We start from the raw sequence: 24,696 nt of genomic DNA, 5'->3' as shown, positions 1-24,696 counted from the left end.
TTGTGGAAATTCGACCACTTTAGCAGATCTTGTATGAAATGGAGGCTGTATCTCTCTTCATTTTTTGATCAAAAAGTTGTGTGAAATAAAAACAGAAAATGCTGCAAATACTCAGCAGCAATGTTCCCTCTAAGGTGCGCAGCTCTCAGCCGGTCACGCGCAGCTCAGGGCACTAAGGGGTCGCGTCGCTCGGCGATGATGTCATCACTGATGGCGCAGCGCCACGTGGTGCTACCGGCTACCACCGCCGCTAAATTTCACGGGAGGCGTTAGTGGCACCGCGCCTGATTGCTAGGGGATTTGCGCCCCGTTCGCGCCCCCAGGGGGCGCAAGCCAACCCAGTTTTCCCCCCATGTATTTAACCCTTCCATAGTTTTTAAAATAGGAACATCTTTTTTTAATAATTTAATGAATGTAATTGCAAAGTTACAACAAATTAACATTTTGTTTTGCTATACCAGTTTCTTTCCTACATACCGCAGGTATAGTACAACACAAAAACATTCTTTCTAGTCTGTTATGAACAGAAAGTGTGTATGAAAAATGGAATGACAATATAATTCAGAGTGCAGAATAATTACAACTGCAGAATAAAATGAAGGTCTTGAATTACTCAAAGTTTTATGGGAGAAAGGAAAACCACTCTGTTGAGGACTCTGTTCAGCAGAGCACTGCTGAGGTAAGTGCAGACAATCCAAATGATAATGTTTTAAGGAATTGTGGGAAGCACCTGCGCTGCATTGCAAATGTCCTCCAACACAACATTCTTTTAATTACTTCACCTGACCTCCTGTTTTGATTTGGCAGCAGTGGAGTGCATGTTTGACCAACTAAAGATCCAGTCTGTGCCTGGTGACAACCGCTTTATTTAATAGCTTACTTTCATCGGTGGTACACAATTGAAGAAATTTCCCATCACTTTATTCTGTCAACATAGCCGTTGTCTTTTCATATCCACACCTTAGATTCATGTGAATCAGGAAAGAAATGTAGAATACTGCAAGAAAGAATTCAAGTATGATCTCCAGCAGGAATTTAGAATGAAACCTGAATACTGTTCCTTCCTCATACCCATATAGCCAAGGCAAGTAACCCAAAAGAACTGGATTTTAATCCTCTATTTAGTAAACTTTGTAGATAGGACAAAACTCTTGTCACATATAATGGGATTATTCACATTATCCTGGCATCAAGTAACATTTTTTCCGAAGTATATCTATGTATGTATGTTTTCTAAATGCAGAAACAGTATTTGTCACCTACATAGTAGTCTACTAACAGTTAATCTCTTTTGTTAACTATGCAAACAAAGACAAGCCAATGCAGGTGCCAAACCTCTCCTCCTACTTATGGAAAGCTACTCTTCTTAGTCTGGTTTAGCAAAGAGGTGAAACTCCAAGAGGAAAAGGAAGTTTGAGAACCACAGTTTGCATGGCCAACATTCCTCTGGCAGGGGAACAGGAATCGGGTTCTATAGATGTGATATAACATAAATTCCATCTGGGATTTGGCCAATTTACCAAGAAAACAAACTGCCTGAAAGTGGAAATGATTTGCCAACAGCTTTCATTGCTTGGAGTGTGTTATTATCAGCCAAATGTGTAAGTAAGATTTTCACTCAATTCCTTCTGGCACGAGCATCTCACTGAAAACATACACATTGTAAAGATTCTGGGCACTGATGCTACAGTAAAAGGTGGCATCCAGTATTGGTAACACAGCACCATATGGAGTCAGGTAACTGTTCTCTGATTCTCGGCATGGCTTTGTGGAAATATGCATCTTTAGATATAGAGCACCTGGGTCTACTGCCTGAATAATCAGACAACACAACCACCTTGAATTTCGCTTTCACTGAGGGGCTTATTTAGCTTTCTCTATTCTCCATTTCATTTAATATTTTTCAGTTTCCCCACACTATACACCATTGAGTTTCTGTAGAGCAAAAGAAACCTGTTCCCTGGGTGTCAGCCTTCGCTCAGTGGTTGCAGTCCTGCCTCTGAGTTAGGAGATTGTGACTCGAGAGACTTGAGCACATAATCTAGGATGACACTTCATTGAAGTACTGAGGGAGTACTGCAGTATTGGAGGTGCCATCTTTCAGATGAGAAATTAAACCCCCATTAAAAGATCCCATAGCACTCTTTGAAGAGGAGCAGGGGCGTTCTCCTAGCATCCTAATCAATAATTATACCTCACCCAACTAAAAAAACATTGGCCCGGATTTTGCGGTTGGCAGCGAACGAACGGCGCTCATCGTTCATTATGCTTACAGCTTCCTACAGACCTTTAACAGACTTTTGCGCGGCAACTTACGGTAAAGAGAGATGCATTTCAGTGTGGTGCCCTCTACAGGGGATCTGGGACCTGTGTGCACAGGGCAAGCAAGAGCGTGTCTCCTTAACCAATAAGATTGAAGAATGCTTACTGAAAAATGCAGTCTAAACCAGGAAGTGCAAGTTAGAATATTTAATTCAATGTCAAATCATGTACAGAAAGTGAAATGAAGACAGGGAACGAAAGATGGGATTGAGAGAGAGAGAGAGAGAGAGAGAAGAGACAGAAAGAAAAAGTTGAAATTTAAAAAAAAACTTTTTTAAAATCTCCAACAATAATTAAAATCTGAATGAATGAGACGCCACACTAGTACAGGAAACTTTCGATTAACCGGCACCAAAATAACCAGGAATGTCGGTTAACCGGCAAAATTCAGGAGTAGGTTCAGATAACTTTTATTACTTGCCTTCCTCCATGTGTTGCTGTGCAAGGGTGTGGCTGCAGCTGTTGCTAAGCTACAGAGACGCTTGCAACTTGTGGCCATTGTTTTGAACCTGTTGCTAAGCAACAGGGTTTGTTGCTTTATACAGAGCTCTCAGCTCTGTATCTTTTACTATAGCTTTCGGTTATCCGGAATTTTTGATGAGCCGGCACCACGTCGGTCCCGTCCGTGCCGGATAAAAAAAAGTTTTCTGTAAAAGTACATTTTCAGGGCCAGAGGGGTTATTTGGTAGTAATTAAGATCTATCATGCTGTTAAAAATTCACTTGCACTTGAATGGACAAGCCCTAACCTTTTCTGGTGTATTTAGTGGGTATCTAATGTGTAAGTACTGCAACTTCACGCCCATCATGTGTTTGAATGTCGAATCTATTGGTGAGGTACCGGTGTAGCGAAGCTTGTGGAGGAGCAGGGAAGCTCCGACTGCAATGTCCTGATTTCCACATTTTACTGCGTATACGTGGACGCTGGAAGTTGTTGTCCAATTTTCTCCATAATAACGGTGCGCGCTGGATAACCTCACCGTTATTCTTACCGCAAAATCCGAGTCATTATCTGGTCATTTATCTCATGCTGTGTTGGCCAACAGATTAGAATCACTCTTTTCCCTTTCTCTGCTTCAGATCAGAATGTGCTCATTGTCCTTCATTAACACATAGATACTTCTGAATACAAAGGGCTGGATTTTTACTTAGAGGCGGGGAGGGAGCAGTGAGGTGGGGCGGCTGAACTGAGGTCGGGAATCTTGGAAGAACGGGTTTCCCTCATGCCCTGCCGAATTTAACGGCAGGACCGGATTAACAGTTTTTCTCTCCATTTCCCAACCAGAGCCAGCCGCAATGAGAGGCTGGCTGGCGGGTAGGCCTTTGGCACTGGGCCACAGCCGGGGAGCAGAGCGAATGGAGGGATCGGAGGCCGGAGAGATCAGAGGATGGAGAGATCGGAGGCCTCGGGTAAGGGGGGTGGGAAGAAGATCGAAAGCCTCGGGGGTGGTTGGGGGGGGGGGGGGCAGGAGGGAGGAGATCGGAGGCTGCGAGGGGGTGGGAGATCGGAGGCTTTGGGGAGGGGGTGGGGGGGGGGAAATCGGCGGCCTCGGAGGGAGAGATCGGAGGCCTTGCAGGCGGCGGGGGGAGAGATTGGAGGCCTCGGGTATGGGGGGGGGGGTGGTGTCTGATCGCGGGGGGTTGGTGAAGCAGGTAAACTGGATCCACCAGGTAAGTGGAAAGGCACTTATTTCCTGGATCTAGCAGTCCTCGCCTCCCTTTACCTGCCAGGTTTTCCAAGGCTCGGGAACCCTAGCCGGCCGGGGATAAATTTGAAGTACAAAAGCAAAATACTGCAGATGCTGGAAATCTGAAATAAAAGCAGAAAATGTTGGAAATACTCAGCAGGTCAGGCAGCATCTGTGAAGAGAGAAACAGAGTTAACGTTTCAGGTCGATGACCCTTCGTCAGAAGGTTTCTCTCTCCACATCGCCTGACCTGCTGAGTATTTCCAGAATTTTCTCTTTTTATTTTATATTATAAATTTGAAGTGATGGATAAACATGAGGCATACAGCCTCATTCTATTTAAATCACCAACCCGCCTCCTGGGAGAGGGTTGGTTGCCCGCCCCCTGTCCCACCTCCGTTAAAACCAGAAGTGGGTTTGTTGGGGTCGGGATTTAGATTTTTAACACTGTCGTCCCACCCGACCCAAACCCGTTTTTTGGGGTTAAAATTCCCCCTCAAAGTGTCTGAACCTGAAAGTGATGGAATTCTTAAAAGCATTGGCTATGGTGAATGAGCAACATGCAAAGTCGCAATCTTTAAAAGCACTAGAGAAATCATAAGATGCAGCAAGAATGAATGCAATCTCTGGACCATTCCCACTTTTGAGGGCAATACTACACTCTTGCTGTTTGTATTAGTAATCAAATGATTGATTATAAGGATTTGTGTATCATCAAATCAATGCTTTTTCTCACTTGTTTTTTGTACCAGTTTCCCCCAATCAGCTTTTTAAAAATTGAACACGAGGTTGATACAATACCTTTGGAATGATATTCAAAATATTGCGCTTCTGGGCCGTGTGCTTGAGACATATGATCTGGGCGTAGCTAGATATAGCTTCAGAGAGGAGGAAGCCTTCCCCTCCTTATCCTTATACCCGCTGTAGGGTCACCCAGAGACAGAGCAAATTCCTTACTCAAACTAGTCCTCTATGGTGTCTTCAGCAGCAATGAGAACATTGATACCGATTTTAAGGGATGGTCTGGACCAGCGCACTTACTGTGAAATATTTCTTTCCTAATTGTTCTTTACCACCTTGTGATATTTGAAATTGAAGCTATAAGACTTGTGGATCAATTGTGTGTGATTCTGTCTCACTGCTTCAGCCATTCTGGCTCGTAATGAGCGTGCGCTTCCTGCCCGCCATATTGTAAGCTTAGGAGGCCGTTTTGCGCCTGGAAAACAGGCACTGTGCAGCCAGATTTCTAGGCCATTGACATTACAACATGGGAGTAAGTTTATGAAAAGAGTGAAGGTCCAAACCCTCATTCTTTCTGCTGTGCCAAGACTACAAGATGGCCATAAAGAATCAATCAAACCGTCATTCAGAGATGCAATTCCATAAATTTTATTGTAGAAGGTGATGAGTCTCTTCTTAAGCTTATGGCGCCTGTACTTGTAGATCTCTGTGAACTGGCTGCTTTTCTACGTGACATTTGTTTGATCACAAATTGGATTTCAGCCACGTCAGGTGGGATGGCAAGCTAGTTCGAACACAGCCTTTAGCTCATCGTGGAAATGTTTCATGGTCTTTTAGTCAGTGGCTGCATGCAATACCTCAGCATTCATCTTCCTTCATAGAGCGAAGCTTAGTTTGAGCTTGCTGCTTTAATTGCTGGTATGAAGTCCTCTTCATCGAGTAGCTTTCGTCGTTGATCCAGGAGAGATGAGCAGTATGCATTGAAGCCCGAAGTGGTCTGATTTCCTCATCAAACCAATCATAGTTTTCACATTTAACAAGGCCAAGTACTTCTGCAGAGGTGGTGTATACAGTTTTCTTGAAGTTTGTCCATATGCTTTCAACATCATTAGTTGTTGCTCAGACGTGTCACTCCATAGCTCGTTAGATCTCAGGACTTTCTTGAGTTTACTAGTCGGCTCAACACAGGTTTGGTGATCCTCAAGGGCATGGGCATTGAGTGGTCTGACTGAGGGTGATCGGTGATACTGGAGCTGCATTAGACGAATGCACATTCTCACAGTGCATCTATCTCACGGTCTGGTCAGACCAGAAATTAGCACCACGCATTACATGGCTGATCCCAACATCTTGAATGTTGCACTGACGCACGATAATAGTTAACAAGGTGCCAGTGGACAGCATGAGGATGTGGTGTTGTACTTATTGAAACATGGGGTTCGATTTTCAGTGTGCCGTGAGGCGGGCTTTTAGGCGTGCGGGGGGCTAAAATTGAATTCGGGGGTCCCGACACCATCCCACCCAAAACCCACCTCCACGTAAGTTTCAAAGGAGGCGGGTACCCGCCCCGCACTGGGACCCGCCGACCCGAGGCGGGAAGGGATTAGTGCCAATTAACTGCCTGTTAACAGGTAGTTAACAGGCAGTTTTTAGCCTAATCCCTATTTTGAAGGGTGTCGTGTGGGATTCCCGACGGCTCCAAACCACGCCAGATTAGAGGAGTCGGGCCATCGGGTTGAAGGACTTGGAGGGGTCGAGATGTCAGTGTTCAGGTAAGTGATGGGTGCATGAGTGCAAAGGTAAGTGTGTTTGGTGTGTCTAAAGTGTGTAAAGAAGTTTAAATTACCTGTACTTACCTTTACAGCCTTCCTTCCTCTATGTTTCGGGAGTCCATCATTCAGCCGGCACAGAAAGCAGAATGGCCGCGAGCTGTCAAAAGTGCCGGCGAGATTCCTAACTGAGTCTGCGTAGAAGGACTCAGGTTAAAAGTCAGACTGTCAGTGTTTGACAGCTTCAAACAGCTGTGAAACACTGATATTTCATCTGTCAACACGTCTTGACAGATGAAATTTCAGTCTGTGACGTCACCTGTTGCCGGGTGGCCCTTAATTGGCCTGCTGAGCAGGCTCAACAAGGTCAATCAAGTGAAAATCGCGTGGATTGGCCGTATCTCGATGGAGGCGGGACTAAAACCCGAAAGTTGTAGTCCCGCCTCCTTCCCGACTTCTGAATGAAAATCCAGCCCATGGTGTTGGTGATGGCTAGCTGGTGTTGGTGATGGCTAGCTGGTGTTGGTGATGGCTAGCTGGTGTCTCATGCAGCTGGCCAGGGGCAGCGTGCCATTGAGCTCTCGCTGCCAACTCCATGGCGTCCAATTACCTTTTTTCCATGACGTGTGATCACAGCCAACCCAAGCATTCAAATCTCTGAGGAGTATTAGTTTGTTCTTTCTTGGCGTTGACCTGCTGATATTGGCAAGGGTGGCTCGGGTGTCAGATCAGGATCTGACTCCCAAGATATACTGCCATTTCTGTGTCAATGCACTCTTGAAACCGCTTTGTATCAAAAATTCAATCAAGTTTAAAGGTAAAACATGGTGACAAAATATTGGACCTGATTTATGTACAGAGGTTACATTCACTGCAAAATACGTTTTCTACGGGAAACAACCATAGATAGATTAATACAATACAATACAGTCATTGTTTGGGGCAGAGTAGATTTGTCAAAACCAATGGTTATGCATCTTCACTTTACCTTCCTACAATGCAAGTACACCATGAATAAATTTTCATTAAATGTAGCATTAACTACAATAAAGTTTCCATAACTTTCCATTATTTATTATAGATATTAAATTGTCCAATCTGGTCGGACAATTTTTTAACCGCTTGACCCTAAAGAAAATATAAGCTTTCTACTAGTGATTTATCAATTGAAAATGGATATCAGGAGGGCTTTCAAAACTACCCATGGTTGTCCTGTCAACTGAAGTTAAATAAGTTTATAAAATGTAATAAAGTGAGTGGTAGTGTGGTGCCATAATGGAGCGGAGATCCAATGCTGTGGCACAAAGTGCTAGAGAATGGGTTCATATCTTCAATGCCCTACAAAGTGAATTGTTGATTTGGGGAGGGGGGAAGTGGGGGGAAACAAGGCAATCAGCAGAACCCAGGTCCACCACAAAAAAAGGGAACAACAATTAATGATGGATTCATACTGATCCACCCTGGTGGGCCTTCTACTCACCGCTTCAAGGTAACCAGCACCTTTTTTTAGCTGGAGAAATAATACATATCCTGGGATACCAAAATACAAGGGAAAAATTTTAAATTGTTATTTTTTTTGCAAAGTGAGGGAAGTGAAGGAAGGAACTCTGAATCTTAGAAATTGAAGTACTGCATCAAGCGGGCTGCAAAGTCCAGCATTTTTGTGTTACTGAAATATCAAGTTAAGATATGTGGCTCCCTGCATATTGTTAAAATACACCCAAACATCAGAGATAGAAATTCATTGGGCTGGATTTTGATACTGGGGCGGGCTGGGGTCGTGTAATCCGCATTTCGTGTTAGCCACCTGATTCTAAATCGATGTGGGAGAATGATGTGATTTTAACTTAAGTGGTCAATTGAGTTCCAACGTGTGGGAACCCATGGCCAATGAGTTTTTCCGGTCTGAAAGTCGTCTCCGATGACGTCATCAATGCTGCTGCATTTAAGGTCTGCAACAAGCCTTGCTTCTTCTGCAGACTGCCAAGCCTTTGCCCTTGCATGTTGGAGGCACCTGCAGGAAGAATGGCCAGCCAGAGACTTAGGTCTGCACCCCGCTTTGATGACGTTGCCCTGCAGGCTTTAGTAGAGGGAGCGAGCAAATAAAGAGGTGCTCTTCCCTTTTTCAGGGAGGAAGAAGCCTCCCCAGCAAACCAAGGCTGTGTGGATCCAGGTGGCAGAGGAGGTCAACTCTTTGTCAATAACCCGCAGAACCTAGCTTCAGTGCAGGAAGAGGTTTCATGACCTTCTGCGCACTGGAAAAGTGAGTATGAATTTCCCATCACCCTCAATCTGATCTCCATTGCCTCTCCTCACCAGCACTCAGCTTTAGCAATCTCTTCCTCCACATCCCGCTTGACACTGACATCCATGCACCTTACCCATTCCCTCTCTCTCTATGGTCACATTCACATAACTATTCGACTATGCAGCCCTCACACTCCCTATCACTGTGATGCAATTACAACTTACAACACATACAAGACCCTTGGTCTTGCCACCTCACTCCATCTTTGTCTCCTTCTAAGCATCTATGCTATGGATTCTCTACACTCACTCCTTCATTCTCACTCAAACTCCACTTGTCTCCCTCATTGCAGGAAAAGAGAGCTCACAATAAGAGGGAAAGAGCGAGGACAGGAGGAGGGCCACCCTCAGTAGCCCAGCTCACCACCTGGGAGGAGGCGGTCCTGGAGATCGTGGGAGTGGAGGAAGATTCCCAAGTGGGGGACGGACAGACGGGCGCATCATAGCAAGCTGGTGACAGAATAGTTTTCCATCTCTCTCAATGACATTGTATGAGTCGCTGATAATTATTCTGAAGCTCTAACAGATGGACTTATCATCTGCAATATGCAATGTGCAAGTAACCTTGGCCTCACATCTCTGACTCCTTTACTCCCCACAGGACCATCACAGGCACCCGTCCCCACTATCCAGGAGGAAGAGCATGAGCCTCAAGACTCCTCAGAGGAAGCTGCAACCTCCGAGGGCGCAGCGTCAGCAGAATTCACCGCACCCACCACCAGCGCAGACACTCACACCTCAGAGGGAACATCGCGAGATAGAGTAGTGTTGTCACCTGGTGTATCACAGCTCACAAGTGAGCATCAACAGATTGTGGAGACAGGGACAGCAGTGGAGAGTCCTAGTCGGAGGGTGCAGGACTCTCCCAGCTCGGCTCAGCTGCATGTCGACCCTCTGCCTCTGGGTCCAACCATAAGATCAGCGGTGCTGGAACTCCAGGAACAGATGTAGGAGTCTCTGGCAGGTTTTATCTCCAGGGTCGCTGCGAGTGTGGAGCGAATGGAGGAGCCCATTGCGAACATGAGCAGAGCCTTTGTGGAGTCATTGGCGCATGAACGCATCACCATGGCAACCTCGAAAGGATGGCAACCTCCGTCGAGAGGATGGCTGCGGCCATGGAGGAGATAAGTCGCCAGAGTGCAGAAAACATGGTGAGTGTTCAGAATAGAATGACATCTCTGGAGGAGCGATGGTCATCTATTGAACACAGAAACCAGACCTTCATGGAAGTCCTTCTGAGTAGGACTTCCAGTGCAGATATGGGTCCCCATGGCCCCCCTGATGTGCAGCAAGGTGCTCTCAATCCACTTGCAAGTGCTGAGGTGGTCCTGACCCATAAGAGGGATGTTGTTTGCAGAGAACAAGGAAGTCGGGGCTCCTCTCCAAGCGTTCACACTTCCATGCCACTGACAAGTCCTTGGTCAGAGCCCCACCAGAGTCTGCACCCAACTGAGATCGCCGTCTCAACCCCTGCACAGCCACAGGAGCAACAGGCTGTTGGCGAGCCATCACAGGTTCGCAACCCCAGAGGACGCCCGTCAAAGGTGTCGAGACAGGAGCAGCAAGAAACTGAGCAAGGGGCCTCCACATCTGCTGAAGCCACAGGGGAAGCACCACGTAGGAGCACGCGTAAGAGAAAGATACTGCACAAATAGTCACAAGGGTAGTCACTTGGGTGAAATTTGATGTTTTATGCTAAAAAGCCATCAGATGATTACTGTAAATAAAAAATCTGATGACTACTGCTGTAGTTGTGGCGCGTGTCATTTCGCGAATGGGACTTCCACATTGAGGGCTTAGGATTACTTGCAATTGTCAGTATGGTAGTCAAATTGCTAGGAATCCGCTGGTTCTTGGCCATTGTCAATGCTCAGGTAAGAAGCTGCAAGGCAAAAGTGCTCGACTGGCTAGGCTAAGCAAATCTGGCCAAGATGAGTGCGTTCCTTGCATCCCGGGTAGCAATGTTCTCGCGTACTGCTGCCGCTGGGCCTCTGCAAGATGTTCGTTTTCGCTCTCCTCCTCCTCCTCCTCCTCATCTGAGGAGGATATGTGACGAGCCACTTGGTCCTCAGGAATCTGCAAGCCACAACGCTGTGCCATGTTGTGGAGTGCATAGCAAACCACGACGATTCTGGAGACCCTGGCTGCTGAGTACTGCAGGGCTCCACCTGATCTAACCAGGCATCTGAAGCGCATCTTCAGCAAACCGATGGTTTGCTCGATTATGGTGGACATGTGGCTGGAGTTGTAGCTCTCCACCGCTTCGTTGGATGGGCTCCTCAACGGCGTCATTAGCCACATCTTCAGGAAATAGCCCTTGTCTCCAAGTAGCCATCCGTTAAGTTGGTCTGGCGGACTGAATAGCGGAGGCACACTAGACTGGCGCAGTGTGAAGGAGTCATGGCAACTGCCAGGGTACTTGGCACAAACATGCAAAATTTCCTTCTTGTGGTCACACCAGCTGAACGTTAAGGGAGTGGAAGCCCTTGCGGTTGACAAAAATACCTGGATTGCGATGGGGTGCCTTAAGGGCCACATGTGTGCAGTCAACGACGCCCTGCACCCTTGGAAAGCCTGCTGGATTAGCTAATCCAACCGCACATGCCGTGACACTTGCTTGATCCTTGGTGAAATGGATGTGATTGTGCGCGATGGCAAAGAGGGCATCGGTTACCTGCGTGATGCAACTGTGTGCGGCCGCTTGGGAGATGCCGCTGATGTCTGCTGCTGATCCCTGGAATGAGCCTGAGGCAAAAAGTTTGACTGTGGTGGTGACTTTGACGGCCACTGGTAAGGGTTGTCCACCTGGTCCTCTGGGCTCCAGGTCTTGTTGCAGCAATGCGCAGATGTCACCCACTACCTCTCGCGAAAGTCGGAGCCACCTTTGGCACTGCTGCTCAGACATGTTGAGGTAGCTGACCCTGTGTCTGTAGACCCTGTTTGGAGGGTATCTCCTGCGCCGACGGGCTTCCATGCGCTGGCCCCTTCTGGCCTGTGCAGCTTCAGGTGGGTGAGCAGCAGCTTGGCGCTCCTGTTGTTGCTGCTGCTGCTGTTCCTGGTTCTGCTGGTGCCGCGGCTGGTCTTCGTCCTCATCTGATGTCCAGAAGGGAAAGAAATAAATGGCTCCCATGCTTCTGGTATATGCCTCAGTTGAGGAAGCGCTCAGTCAAGGTGGCGAGAGGGGTTTCCCAGGAGATCACACTGGAGATGGGCGTCAGGCTCCAAACTTCCACAGCTGTGGTTATGCCTTCTAAAAGTTCCCCCAGACCTGAGACAACAAAGTCCTGCCACCTGCAAATGATGGCTGATCATATCTTCTATTTAATGGTTGAGCTGCAGCCGATAGCAATCCAATTGTGCTACCGCCAGGTTTCACCATCGTGTTTCAGAACAGACGTGCTTCACGTGGGAAAAGGGTTAAAATCACACAGGCCTATCAAAATGGCATTATAGAGGCAATTTAGTGCTTGTTAAGGGCCTTAACGGCCTATCCCGCCTCTTGGAGGCGGGACGGAGACGGGACCTGTAGACACGATTTAATGAAAATTGCTTGGAGGCGGGACGGAGACGGGACCATTAGATTTAATGAAAATTGCTTGGAGGCGGGATGAAGGCGGGGTTGGGCCCGCCCGCCAGTTTTTGCAATTTTAACCCCCCACACGCCTCAACGGCCCGATGAAATTCAAGCCAATTATGTTTGGTAAAAATACAAAAAAAATTAGAGCTAAGAAATCACAAGTCATTGCTTATGGACAGTCAAGTTTCAGTGTGCCCCTTTTTAAAATGGAGCCTAAAATTTAGGGTTGAAACATTGCCAGATATTCATAGGCAGATAAGTGACACCATAACATAAAATGCCATGGCTTTGAAAGATCAAAATTTATCTTAAAAGAATCTAAAAATGACAGACTTCTTTAGCTTGTTATTTTGACACTTCCTCTAGGATTTAAAAAGACTGAACTGTTCTGCGATTGTGATAGCGATAGCGCACCACAATTTGCCTATCTCCCAACTTGGGAACTGAAACAAAAATCAATCGAGCTTTCTGCTCCTGATCACTATCCAGGGATCCCGACTAGGAACAGCATGTGTGTGGACAGAAGGGGAAAAAAATGTGGTTCAACTGACAACAGTGATGCTTCCATGATCAAATAGCTTGCTGACGTTCACTATCTAAGTTCATACATGAAAAAGTGGGTGCTTGTGGGAAGTAATTGAGAACCGTCACTGTCAGGATGTCATCGCCTTCAGGAGAGAAAATTTGGAGGGAAAAAGGAGGGCTAAACAAAACTTTAACTGTTGCCTAAAAACATGCCATCAGTGCATTGAAATTTGAGATCCTGTAACCTATTGATTTTAATTTGCCATATAAACTCTGACATGACCACATTCCTAGCATAATTATTAGAAAGGCCCCAAGCCATGTTTAAACTCTATATATTCTCAAGTTCTCACTGAATTTAATTTTAAGGAGAGTCTTAACCATTTTTGATGTTGTTATCTCACTCCGAGTAGATTACAGCCAGGAGCAGAGGTACTACTTGGAAATATTCTCAATTAAAATACTTTGCTGAGTTTTCAGAGACAACGCAAGCACACAAGAACAATCTGTAAAAAAAAAAAATTCCCAAAAGTAAAATCGAAAATTGCTCAATTTGATGCATGGGTCTCTAAATGGCATTTTGGAACCTTGCTGTGAATAAGGTTCTATCCAAGTCTATAAATTTTACTGCTTACTACTTATATCAATTTTCCCAAATTGTTGCCACTTGGGGAGAAAAGCCTAAATTTGCAGCAGTACGCAACCTTTTATTTTAAGGGGAAGTGCTAAATGAAAGAATAAAAAAATTCACATTAAAAAAAGGATTAAGCACTTATAACACTCTAGGATATGGTCTTATCAAGTATTCATGAAAAAAATAATTCTCTGATGACTGGTAATTTTCTTCATGCATGTGTAGGGTGAGTTGCCTCTGTGTGGTAATACTACAAGAAAATGGCATGCTTTTGTGCACAGCCTTAGAAATGCCACAAAAATGTGACAAACACAAGCCACTTCAAATGAAGTTTCAGAAATAAACTAAACTTAGTAATCTTTAAAAAACATGGATATGGACATATTTTCACATAAATGTTCAAGTATGAGGCCAATACTGGGATTTATCCTAGAGTATCCTTTGGAGACTGCACATTATCCCAAAGAGAGGGTGGGTGGCAGGATGACTACAGTATCTATTTCATAAAAAGCAATCGTCTTGATCTGGGATCTTTTGACTATTTTTCCACAGAAAGGATTTGAAAGAGAGTTCCTTTAATTGTTGTGTTGTAAAAGCATAGAGGGAGTGTTCAGTCACACACAGGCAGATGGCATTACACCTCAGGCAGGCAGGCAGACATAGCCCTGTGCCTCTTGCCTACTGAAGGGAAGACATGGTAGGCCATATGGCACACAGCCTAGCTGAGGGCAAGGAGAGCCACTCATTGCGCGCAGCTTACCTCGCCCAAATGGACAGGTGGAGGCAACTCATGGCGGAACCCAGGAGCAGCAGCACCCAGCTGCCATGCTGGGATGAAGATGTGTGTGTGTGTGTGTGTGTGTGTGTGTGTGTGTGTGTGTGTGTGTGTGTGTGTGGTGGAATAACTGCAAGGCGCAACACTGCCAATTCAAGACCCACTAGATGGCATGGGCGCACTCTGTCGCACAATAAGCGGAACTGCATTTACCACAAGAAGTCAGAGGCAGAAAACAAGGACCTGCATGTTGCTCCGGCAGATTTCCATGCAGTGCTTGTGCTCCTGGGTTGTGAGTGGTTCAGCAAGCAAGGTGGTGTACCTAGTGGAGAGAGCGTGCTATAGGGCTCACAGCCAAGGGACCTACATGAGGGGAGGGAGAAATGTCACGTAGCAGGACCTTGCGACCATTTTTCAAGAGAAAGGATTTGAAAGCGAAAGAGTTAATTTAAATATTGTTTAAAAAGCATAATGTATTCGAATAAGTTAAAAAAGGTCGGAGATAGTAAGTAACGAGCTCAAAGTTAGAATGCAGAGAAGTTAGTCTGTTTAAGTTGAACGAGATGACCCATTTAGAGGGGGTAGTGTAGCATATCCATTATTTTTATACGAAAACCATGCATCAGCCATGAGTCTAGGAAATGAAATCACAGACCTTGGGGTTCACCATTTTCTTCAATGCATCTTATTTCATATTTTAAAGAGGTGCATGATATTGATAGTTTATTCGGGCATTTGAATTTTTAGCTGGTCACCACAATGGGACAAAAATGAATGGGCCAACCAATTCATGACACCACGAAACAGGAAAGCACTTGTGGTGTTTCATCATGTTAATCCTACCAATAGTATGGGTTATCATAGCATAAGGTATGCTATCCTCGGGGCTTACGACTTAATGCTTAAAGCATACAGAAGAAATTTAAGAAACCGGTTAAGAATCCAGGCAGTACTTAGAGAAATGGCTATCAAGCTCACGTGGCAGATACGGCTGGAAAGCGAAAGCGTAACAGGCTACAAAGGTCTATGTTGTTTAATATTAAGGGACAGATTTCTAGAGATAATTAAAAATGATTTAAGAATATGGGCCCAGATATTCTGATCCCTACGGGTGTGTACGCGCTGTGTACTCACCCGTAGGGACATCGGAAATGCTGGTTTCAGGCATGCACAGCGCATGTGCTGAAAACTGGCATTTCCGATCTGTCAAGAAAGCTCTTGACAGGTCCTCCGGCTGCCCTGGAGAAGGGCCTCCGTGGGTGGATAGTTCTGCTTTTTGGAGACCCTCCGCCCGCAGAAAACCCTTACAATTCTTATGCCTGGTAAAAGCTGGCGTAAGGCCTGCTTTCACCAGGATAAGAGTTGAAATAAATAATGTTAAAAAAATTTCACTGATTTATCATTTAAAAATACTTTAAAAAAGTAAGTTTATTTTTAGCCCTGTAAAAAACTTTAATTATTTTTTTCAAAAAATTAAATTTTTGTTTAAAATACTTAATTTATTGTAATTTCAAGTCAGTTTAAAAATGTGATTTAAAAAAAAAAAATTATTTAAAGTTTTACTATGTTTTTGGGGTGATCTCCATTCATATATTTGACAGGTCTTCCAGTCAAGTGTATGAAGGGAGATTCCCTTCTTTGATTGGCTCCCCGTGGCCCACGCAAGCCCAGGGACGCTGCGAACTACCTGCGCTCTGGGGTACGTGGGCCCTGCGCACTTGGAGTTTGGTGAGTCCCAGGATCGGAAGAGTGTGCGTCCCGGGAGCCCTCAGGTAAGGGCGTAGATTTTTCCAGATTGCCGGCCTCCGCCTGCGGGAGGCCTGCGATCGGAAAATACGGGCCAATGTTATTGGATCGGGTTATAGAACTCTCGAGTAGCTAGGCACATGCTGATTATTTTATAGCCTCGCAAACTCAGGTAAGTGAGGGATCAGATGCCTCATGCCATCCTACCAACAAACTGGTCAGCAAACCTGCTGCTCAGCAAGGCTCGGGAAAGGTCGAAGGGAGGGCAACCATGGCTGGTCTCTTAGGAGCTCGTATGGTAATGAGACAGCCAGTTGTGAGTGCTGATGTAAATAGGTTGACTCTACCTTCACCCAAACAGAACAAACGAGGGAGAGCTGCTCGTTCAGAGTAGTATATGGCAGATTATTGAAGGACTACCATTATGTAAATAGAAAAGTTGGTTGCATTTAGGCACCGTAGATGACCACAGAAGTACACATGGCCAGAAACTGGCTTTACTAGTCTGGTTATGCAGGGGTCACGGAAACAGGAGATTATACATCCATGCGATTCGATATTTTAAGAAGGAGTGATGAAGATAGAGAGGGTTATTGCCAAGCAGCTCCAGGAAGAGCTGGTCTTATTAGCCCAGTGCAGGCTGCTGCAGAAGGTGCTGACCAGGTCTAGAGCTTCCCACACCTGTAAAAATTCAGGGAACTAAAGCAATTTCAGTTGGAAGGCTTGCTGGGTCGCTTTAAGCACCATGGAGGTGGGCAGGGAATCTTGTGCAGGAAGACATAGTGCAGTGTGTCTTGCCTGCTCAAGTGAAAGACATGGTAGGCCACGCAGTACCCTTCCTAGTTGGGGACAGGGAGAGCCATTGATTACACGCATCTACTGTACTTTGTCTAATTGGTGTATAGATAGATGGAGGTAACGTATGGCATAACCCAGGCGCAGCACCCAGCTACCATTCTGCGATGAAGCTGGGGCCTTGCCGGGCAATGGCTCTAGGAGCAACATTGGCAGTTCGAGGCCCGCAAGATGGTGCATGCATACCCCGTCATACAGTAAGTTGCCGTAAGGTGTCAGAGATAGAAGCAAAGGGGCTGCATGTCCTTGAGCAGGCTTCCATGTAGTGCATGGTTTTCGGGAGGTGTTCAGCAAGGTTTGATCATTTTTACAGAGAAATATTTGAAAGAGTTACTTTAATTGTTGTGTTTTAGAAGCAGTCTATTCAAGCAAGTTAAAAAAGCTAAGTTGCATTGATTGAACTACGTGCATCTGGTCACAACTATTTCTTTGTACATTCACCTTACTACGGAATAAAGTCGTTTACTAATTCAAACCAAGCTTTGCCACATCTAGTGTTAATTTGGTCTTGCTTCGGAGAGGCTGAACAAATCTATGTGCAAGAGGGACATGGATTAAGTTCAGATTACAAGGGATGCTATTGCTATATCCCTGGGTTATGCTTTTGCACAAGTAGATATAGGGCAATATGAGCACCTCCCAAAGAACATAAGACATTCAGACTCTTTAAAGGAGAGACTGACGCCACTGAACCCAATTAGGTATCTATGGCAGACCTGAATTTGCAACCAAAAGGTGGGATAATTTTATGTCCACTAAAATCTGTTCAAATATATTTCTTAAGAGTTCAAAAATGTAATCAAATGCCAAGTTTCAGAGCACCTTTCACATGAAGTTAACACTTTCAAAATTCTCTCAAAATAGAAATGGTAAACCTGCATTTCCACCACAATCTTCAATACTCTAATCAATTTATTTGCAAACAGGAATTTATTTGACTCCATTTTGCATTAAACAATGGAGTCAAGGTATGTTCAGTTAGTGGATGTAAATCTACAACTTTTCAACACCTGACAAAGAGGCTACTGCAATTTCAAAGACATGATATAATTTATTTAATGGAAGGCATTCATTTTGCTTTTGTACCTTTTTATTAATGTAGTGATTCTGTTACTGTGTTGCCATCCCCCAAAATACAACTATAATTCATCACCAAAATAACAATATACTGACATTATATGACTACATTCCAATGGTACACTTTGGGAATGTGTTCCAAACATAATAAACACTGCAACAATGTCATAGCAACCGCACTTCTTTTTTAAAAAATTGATTTGAGTTTTTACTGCCAAATAAATGACTGCTATCCAGATATATTCTTATTCACAGGAGTTTTATTGCTTTCTGCCCATTTGCTAGGTCCTTTCACGTAAGAATTGCCTCACCAGGCTCCAATATATTTCATCTACATTGTGAGCAAAGCCTTTGTTTGGGTTTCCTCTAATCTTTACAATGTTTGCAAGCTTGTGTGAAAAGAGCTGGTCAAGGCCTGTTGTCTTACAGGTCTGCTTAGATGCAAACACTGTCATAGGAGACTTTCCACCAAGTAGGTGGTTTTTTAAGAACGTCTGCTACAATTCAAATAACTTCCTGTGGAAGTCACAGTTGTATCAACATCCTGCTGTTTTGTGTGTCGTGAAGTATTTAACTGTGGATATGACTTTATGTTCCCAGCATGAATTCTACAAACTAACTACTTGAGGGCAATTCCCTTTCTGGAGTGTGTGTTCCTGTTCCAGATGGACAATTCAATAAATAGTCATTACAAGTAACTATTACTGAAATTTTATAAATATGCAGTAATACATTTTCTTGATCAATTTATTCTGGTAAACCTTCATCTTTAAAATGTTCACCCAGAAATGGATTATGCAACATGACTTAGCTGACTGTAAACAGATTTTAGTAATTACTCATATTTAAAATTGATATTTCACTGACATCTCAACAACATGCACAGCAAATCATTGCAATATTTTTGGACACTGCTCCCCATGTGCACAGGATAATCATTCAGAATTCTTTGTGAACTGTTGCAGTAGTGAATTACTTGTACAAAAACTTCCATAATCCAAATATTATCCAAAATAATAAAAATCATTTAAATAACTTCAGCTGTATTGCTTAGCTGTTTTTCTGAAGATGCTGAAATTCATAAGTTACTATTTTTCAAATTAAAAAAAAAATGTTATTTAGTATAACTGACCTCCACTGTATTAATATTCAAGGGTTTTCCTTAACTCCTGCCCCCTAACAAACCAGCTGGCTATAATCCAGTTCTGTCTCCTCATGACTTCATCCCTTTTCAGTCTCAATAAAAGTGATGAGTCTTACAGCTGAGCAGCTACAATGTTAAATAGACCCGAATTCCAATCACAGTCTTATAACTTAGGCTTTCTTTAGAAAGAACGTTTTAATAGCTTTGGCTTTATTATATGTTGAAGGAAAGAAAATCCATTTGGGGGAGGAAGCCACCTCTTAAGTACACCACCTGGTGGGTCAAGTAAGGACTAACATTTACCGTATCCATCAGCTTGTCTGCAGGCCAGTACAAAACACAGTAACTGAACATTTAGTCAACAGGGTTTGACTGTGAACTGGGTATAAGCACAGGCTCAAACAAAAAGTTTCAAGAATCCAAGAGCTGTGCCAAAGTCAAACATCCCAAGCACTGCCTGCCATTCTAAATATACTGCTGGGCACATGTGGATCCCAACATAATGCCCAGGCTCCCACAGCGATTCATGTGTGAACGGGAAAACTCTAGCAAAACTTTATTTGCAAAGAGACAAATGCATACCCCAGTCTGGATCATTCCACTCATAGCTAATGTAAGCATTTCAAACTCGAGAGCAATAGGGCTGCACATGGCCTTATAAATGAACTAGCTAAAAACCAGACGACATTTCTTATACCACAAAACAGCCTAATTGCAAATATTTCCTTTTACAGGCTGCGTTCATAGCTTTTGATAGTTTACAGGAAAGTGCACAGAGATGCTTAGTGCTACCCAGGGCTATTTTGGGAAAATACAAAGCTGAACTGGAACTGGGTTAGTGTAACATTATCTGTTTCCTGTGCCTGATAGTGAGAGTGCTCTAATGTGATGATAATTCAATAAAAAGGTGAAAAATGCAACTCAACTGTTGTCTGGGAAGACAGAATTCTCTTAAAATGCAACAGTAGTGTAACGAATCCCCAGGTGCAGAACTGAATTGGAAGGAGTGTGTATCAGAGTTCCCTGTTGCCTCTTCAAAACACATCGGCCCAGTAATTCCGGTCCCAACGCGTGAGTACGGACGGTGTACTCACGCGTGAGCCCGTTGGAAGTGCCGGATTTCAGCATGCACAGCGCATGCGTGGGAAACCGGCATTTCCTCCAAGGGGTTCAGAGGTCCAACGCGTGCGCGCAGGACTCTGCGCGCACGCGTTGAACTTCCTTCTTTTTGACAGGTTTGCCCGTGTGTAAGGGCCTCAACTTTTTAGAAATGTAAAAAGGAGACGTAAGGACTTAATTCTTTAAGGTAAGTGGTCTAGTACTTAAAATTATAAAAAAAATTCCACAGCTTTATTGTTTTTAAGGACTTTACAGTAAGGTAAGTGTATTTTTAGACCCGATTTCTTAAAAAATTATTTTTTTCAAAAATTTGATTAATTGTTTAAAATAGTTTTTTAAAGTTATTTATAGTTCATTTAATTAGTGGGATGTTTTTTAAAATTTTATTTAAAGTTTAAGTAGTGTTTTGGGCGCCCGTAGTTTTCATGAGTTTGACAGTTCTTACTATCAAACTCATGAATGAAGTTTTCCCTCTCTTGATTGGCTGCCCAGTGCTCACCTGATCCCAGCCGGCACATCGAACTAACTACGCCGCTGGATCAGGCAAGCACAGCGCGCCGACAGCTGAACCGGGCCAGTGACAGGAATTCCAAGCAGGCCCAGGCTTCAGCTGTCGGCGCGCCGGGTAAGTGCACATCGGGGGCTTGCACGCACGGCAAGCCCCCGAACCTAATTTCTGGGCCATCATCTTTAAGATGCATCATTTCAGCATCTGCCAGAGTACTTCAATAATCAGGACAGGAAGATAATGGTGGGAAAGTAAAAGCATGAATTTAAGTGTCAGGTAAATTTTTAAAAATTACAGATTTGAATAAGACAGACACTTTTTAGCACATTGATTTCTTTGCCATCTTTATTAAGACTAACTCAAGTTGTCACTTTTGCATCAATGCAGTTTTGCCTCAACCTCCCACGCTGACTTGGAATACACTAAAACCAAGTAGGGCGTGAAGCCAGATTAAAACGTACTCAGTCCATTAGATCTTCTGGGCACTTTATGAATTTACTGCAAAGTCTTTTTAATATTAAAGGGACTCAGACCACTTTCACCTGTGCTCACAAAAGAGTAAAAATTTGCTGACTGGGGAGAGAAGTGATGGGCATGCATCTGAGAACAATAGTGCAAAATAATTTCACAATTCAAGTATGTATTTTAGGTTTTTGCACCTTTATACAACCTTGACAGTTTTTACCTTGCAAGACTTCTGCAATCATAACAGCTTCAGAATGTGTTAATAGATAAAACCAATATGTGCAGGTATATTTCATTTACACTGATTCTTACAGCTAGCTAGGATTTCTCGACAACCTTACTCAGCTATTGAATAAAGCTAGCTCTGACTGAAAAGTTCTACATTTACAAATGATAAGACCTCACAAATAAAAACAGTGAAAAGCGATTTATTCCACAAACCTTACTAGCAATTAGGAACGGCAGATCAATTTTAAGAAGTTTTTCTGGCTTGAAAATCCTACTTGTTCTACACTTCCTCCGAGTGTGTTCAGGTTTTAAACAAAAGAGAATTTGCTAATCTGTATGGTATACGTTCCTTAGCATTGACGATCAAATAATTTGAAATCTACCCAGTATGATGACTATCACAAATCTTATAATCCCACTCTATGAAAAACTGTTGGTTGACAACAGGTGGGAGTGACAGCATGATCAAGCTTCATACAGCAACTGACTATTCATGCAGTCTCATCAAAGGAGGACAAGTCAGTTTGACCAACAACACAATTGCAATGACATCGCTTTCAAATTTGTTTGCGGACGCCTGTGAAGAAAATCTCCGCAATGATGACAATCGCTGAAGATAATACAGCTTTAGATCAATCAGAATAATTATTTTAACCCACATGTAACCTTTGCAGAAATGCCTTGTCATTGTAGTTAAGTCAGTAAGGCTATCTCTGACCATTTACGGCACTTTACTTTAACACAATCAGTTCACTTGTTTTACCATAAAGAAGTGGCTTAACCGCTTCAAGTTGCAACTGCAGCATCAACTAAGAAAGCTATTTGTTACTAAGTTGAGTCAAATCCAACAGCAATCAACTCATTCACTTTGTAAAGTGTGAATATAGGTATTTTGTTCTTCATGGCTGTTTCTGCCACAGTTCCATTAACAACAAAATTAACAATTCCCACACCGTATTGGGCATAACACTGATGTATTTGAAATAATTTCAACCAATGTACAACCTCAATCACTAGAACAACACAACTTGCATTTATATAGCCCCTTTAACATAGTAAAACGTCCTAAGGCACTTCACAGGAGTGTCACCAAACACCACATAGGGAGATATTAAGACCAAAAGCTTGATAAAAGACGTAGGTTTTAAGGAGCGTCTTAAAAAAAGAGGTAGAAATTTGGAGAGGTTTAGGTAGAGAGTCGGCGAGGTTTAGGGAGCAAATTCCAGAGCTTAGGGCCTAGGCAGCTGAGGACATGGCCTCCAATGGTGGAGCGATTAAAGTCGGGGATGCGCAAGGGCCAGAGCCGTAGGAGCGCAGAGATCCCAGAGGGTTATGGGGCTGGAGGAGGATGCAGAGATGCGGATGGGCAAGGTCGTGGAGGGATTTGCAAACAATGAGAATTTTAAAATTGAGGCGCTGCTGGACTGGGACCCAAAGTAGGTCAGTGAGCACAGGGGTGATGGGTGAACAGGACTAGGTGAAAATTAGGTGCAGAGCTTTGGATGAGCTCAAATTTATGGAGGGTGGAAGGTGCGAGGCCAGCCCGGAGAGCACTGAAATAGTCATGTCTGGAAGTAGCAAAGGTGTGGATGAGGGTTTCAGCAGCAGATGAGCTAAGCTAGGGACCAAGCAGTGTGACAAATCAGAGACAGTGGAGGGGTCGAGTGAGGTGGTGGTGAGGTAGAGCTTGGCTACTGTCAGCGTACATGTGGAACCTGACATTGTGCTTTTAGATGATGTCGCTGAGGGGCAGCATGTAGATGAGAAATAGGAGGGGGCCATGGATAGATCCTTGGGGGACTCCAGAGGTAATGGGGTGGGAACAAGAAGAGAAGCCACTGCAGATGATTCTATGTCTATGATTGGATAGATAAGAGTGGAACCAGGCACGAGCAGTCCCACCCAGCTGGATGACGGAGGAGAGGCGTTGGAGGACAATGGTGTGGTCAACTGTGTCAAATGCTGCAGACTGGTCCAATATAATGTAGAGAAATGTGAAGTTCTCCACTTTGGTAGGAAAAATAGAAAAGCAGAATATTTTTTTTAAAACGTGAGAGACTATGAAATGTTATTCAGAGGGACCTGGGTGTTCTTACACACAAATCACGGAATGTTAACATGTAGATACAGCAAGCAATTAGGAAGGCAAATGGTACACCTGGGGTACTGTGTACAGTTTTGGATTCCTTACCTAAGGAAGGATATACTTGCCTTAGAGGGGGTGCAACAAGGGTTCACTAGACAGATTCCTTTGATGATGGGAATGTCCTATGAGGAGAGATTGAGTAGACCAAGCCTATATTGAGTTTAGAAGAATGAGAGGTGATCTCATTGAAATATATAAAATTCTTAAGGGGATTGACAGGTGCTGGGATAATGTTTCCCCTGGCTGGGGAGTCTAGAACTCGGGGCCACAGTCTCAGAATAAGAGGTCGGCCATTTAGGACTGAGATGAGGAGAAATTTCTTCACTCAACGGGTTGTAAATCTTTCGAATTCTCTACCCCAGAAGGCTGTGGATGCTCAGTCATTGAGTATATTCAAGACAGAGGTCAATACATTTTTGGATACTAATGGAATCAAGGTGATATGGGGATAGGGTGGGAAATTGGAGTTGAGGTAGAAGATCAGCCATGATCTTATTGAATGGCGGAGTAGTCTCGAAGGGCTTACTCCTGCTCCTATTTCTTATGTTCTTAAGGATAAGGAGGGCTAGTTTACCATGGTCACAGTCACATAAGATGTAATTTCTGACTTTGATAAGGGCCATTTCAGTACTGTGGCAGGGGCGGAAACTTGATTGGAGGGATTTAAATACGGAGTTGCTGAAAGACGGCCACAAATTTGGGAGGTTACAACATGTTCAAGGACTTTGGGGAGGAAAGGAAGGTTGGAGATGGGGGCGGTAGTTTGTAAGGACTGAGGGGTCAAGGACAGATTTTTTTTTTTTTTTTTTTTTTTTTGAGGAGAGGGTTGATGACGGCAGATTTGAAGGGGAGGGGGACATTATCTGAGGAGAGGGAACCGTATACAGTATCAGTTAACATGGGGGCCAGGAAGGGAACTTGAGTGGTCTGCAGTTTAATGGGAATATGATCAAGGGAGCAGGAGGTGGGTCTCACAGACAAGTTGAGCTCGGAGAGGGCATATGGGGAGATAGGAGAGAAAGTAGAGAAAGATGCGAATTATGGGCTAGGGCAGGGGGAACTTTAGAGGAA

General features: G+C 44.1%; 1 protein-coding gene across 6 annotated transcripts in view; it reads right to left on the bottom strand.

The window, feature by feature from the left end:
- LOC147111092 (ERC protein 2) overlaps positions 1 to 24,696 on the bottom strand; it is an 885,067-nt gene that overhangs the window by 251,895 nt on the left and 608,476 nt on the right. The gene's annotated exons all lie outside the window — the stretch shown is intronic.

Source organism: Somniosus microcephalus, chromosome 11 (assembly GCF_052327205.1).
Source record: "Somniosus microcephalus isolate GS21.2 chromosome 11, FLI_Smic_1.0, whole genome shotgun sequence".
Taxonomy (NCBI): domain Eukaryota; kingdom Metazoa; phylum Chordata; class Chondrichthyes; order Squaliformes; family Somniosidae; genus Somniosus; species Somniosus microcephalus.
Note: the sequence above shows the minus strand (reverse complement) of the source record. Positions and strands in the feature narration are given on the sequence as shown.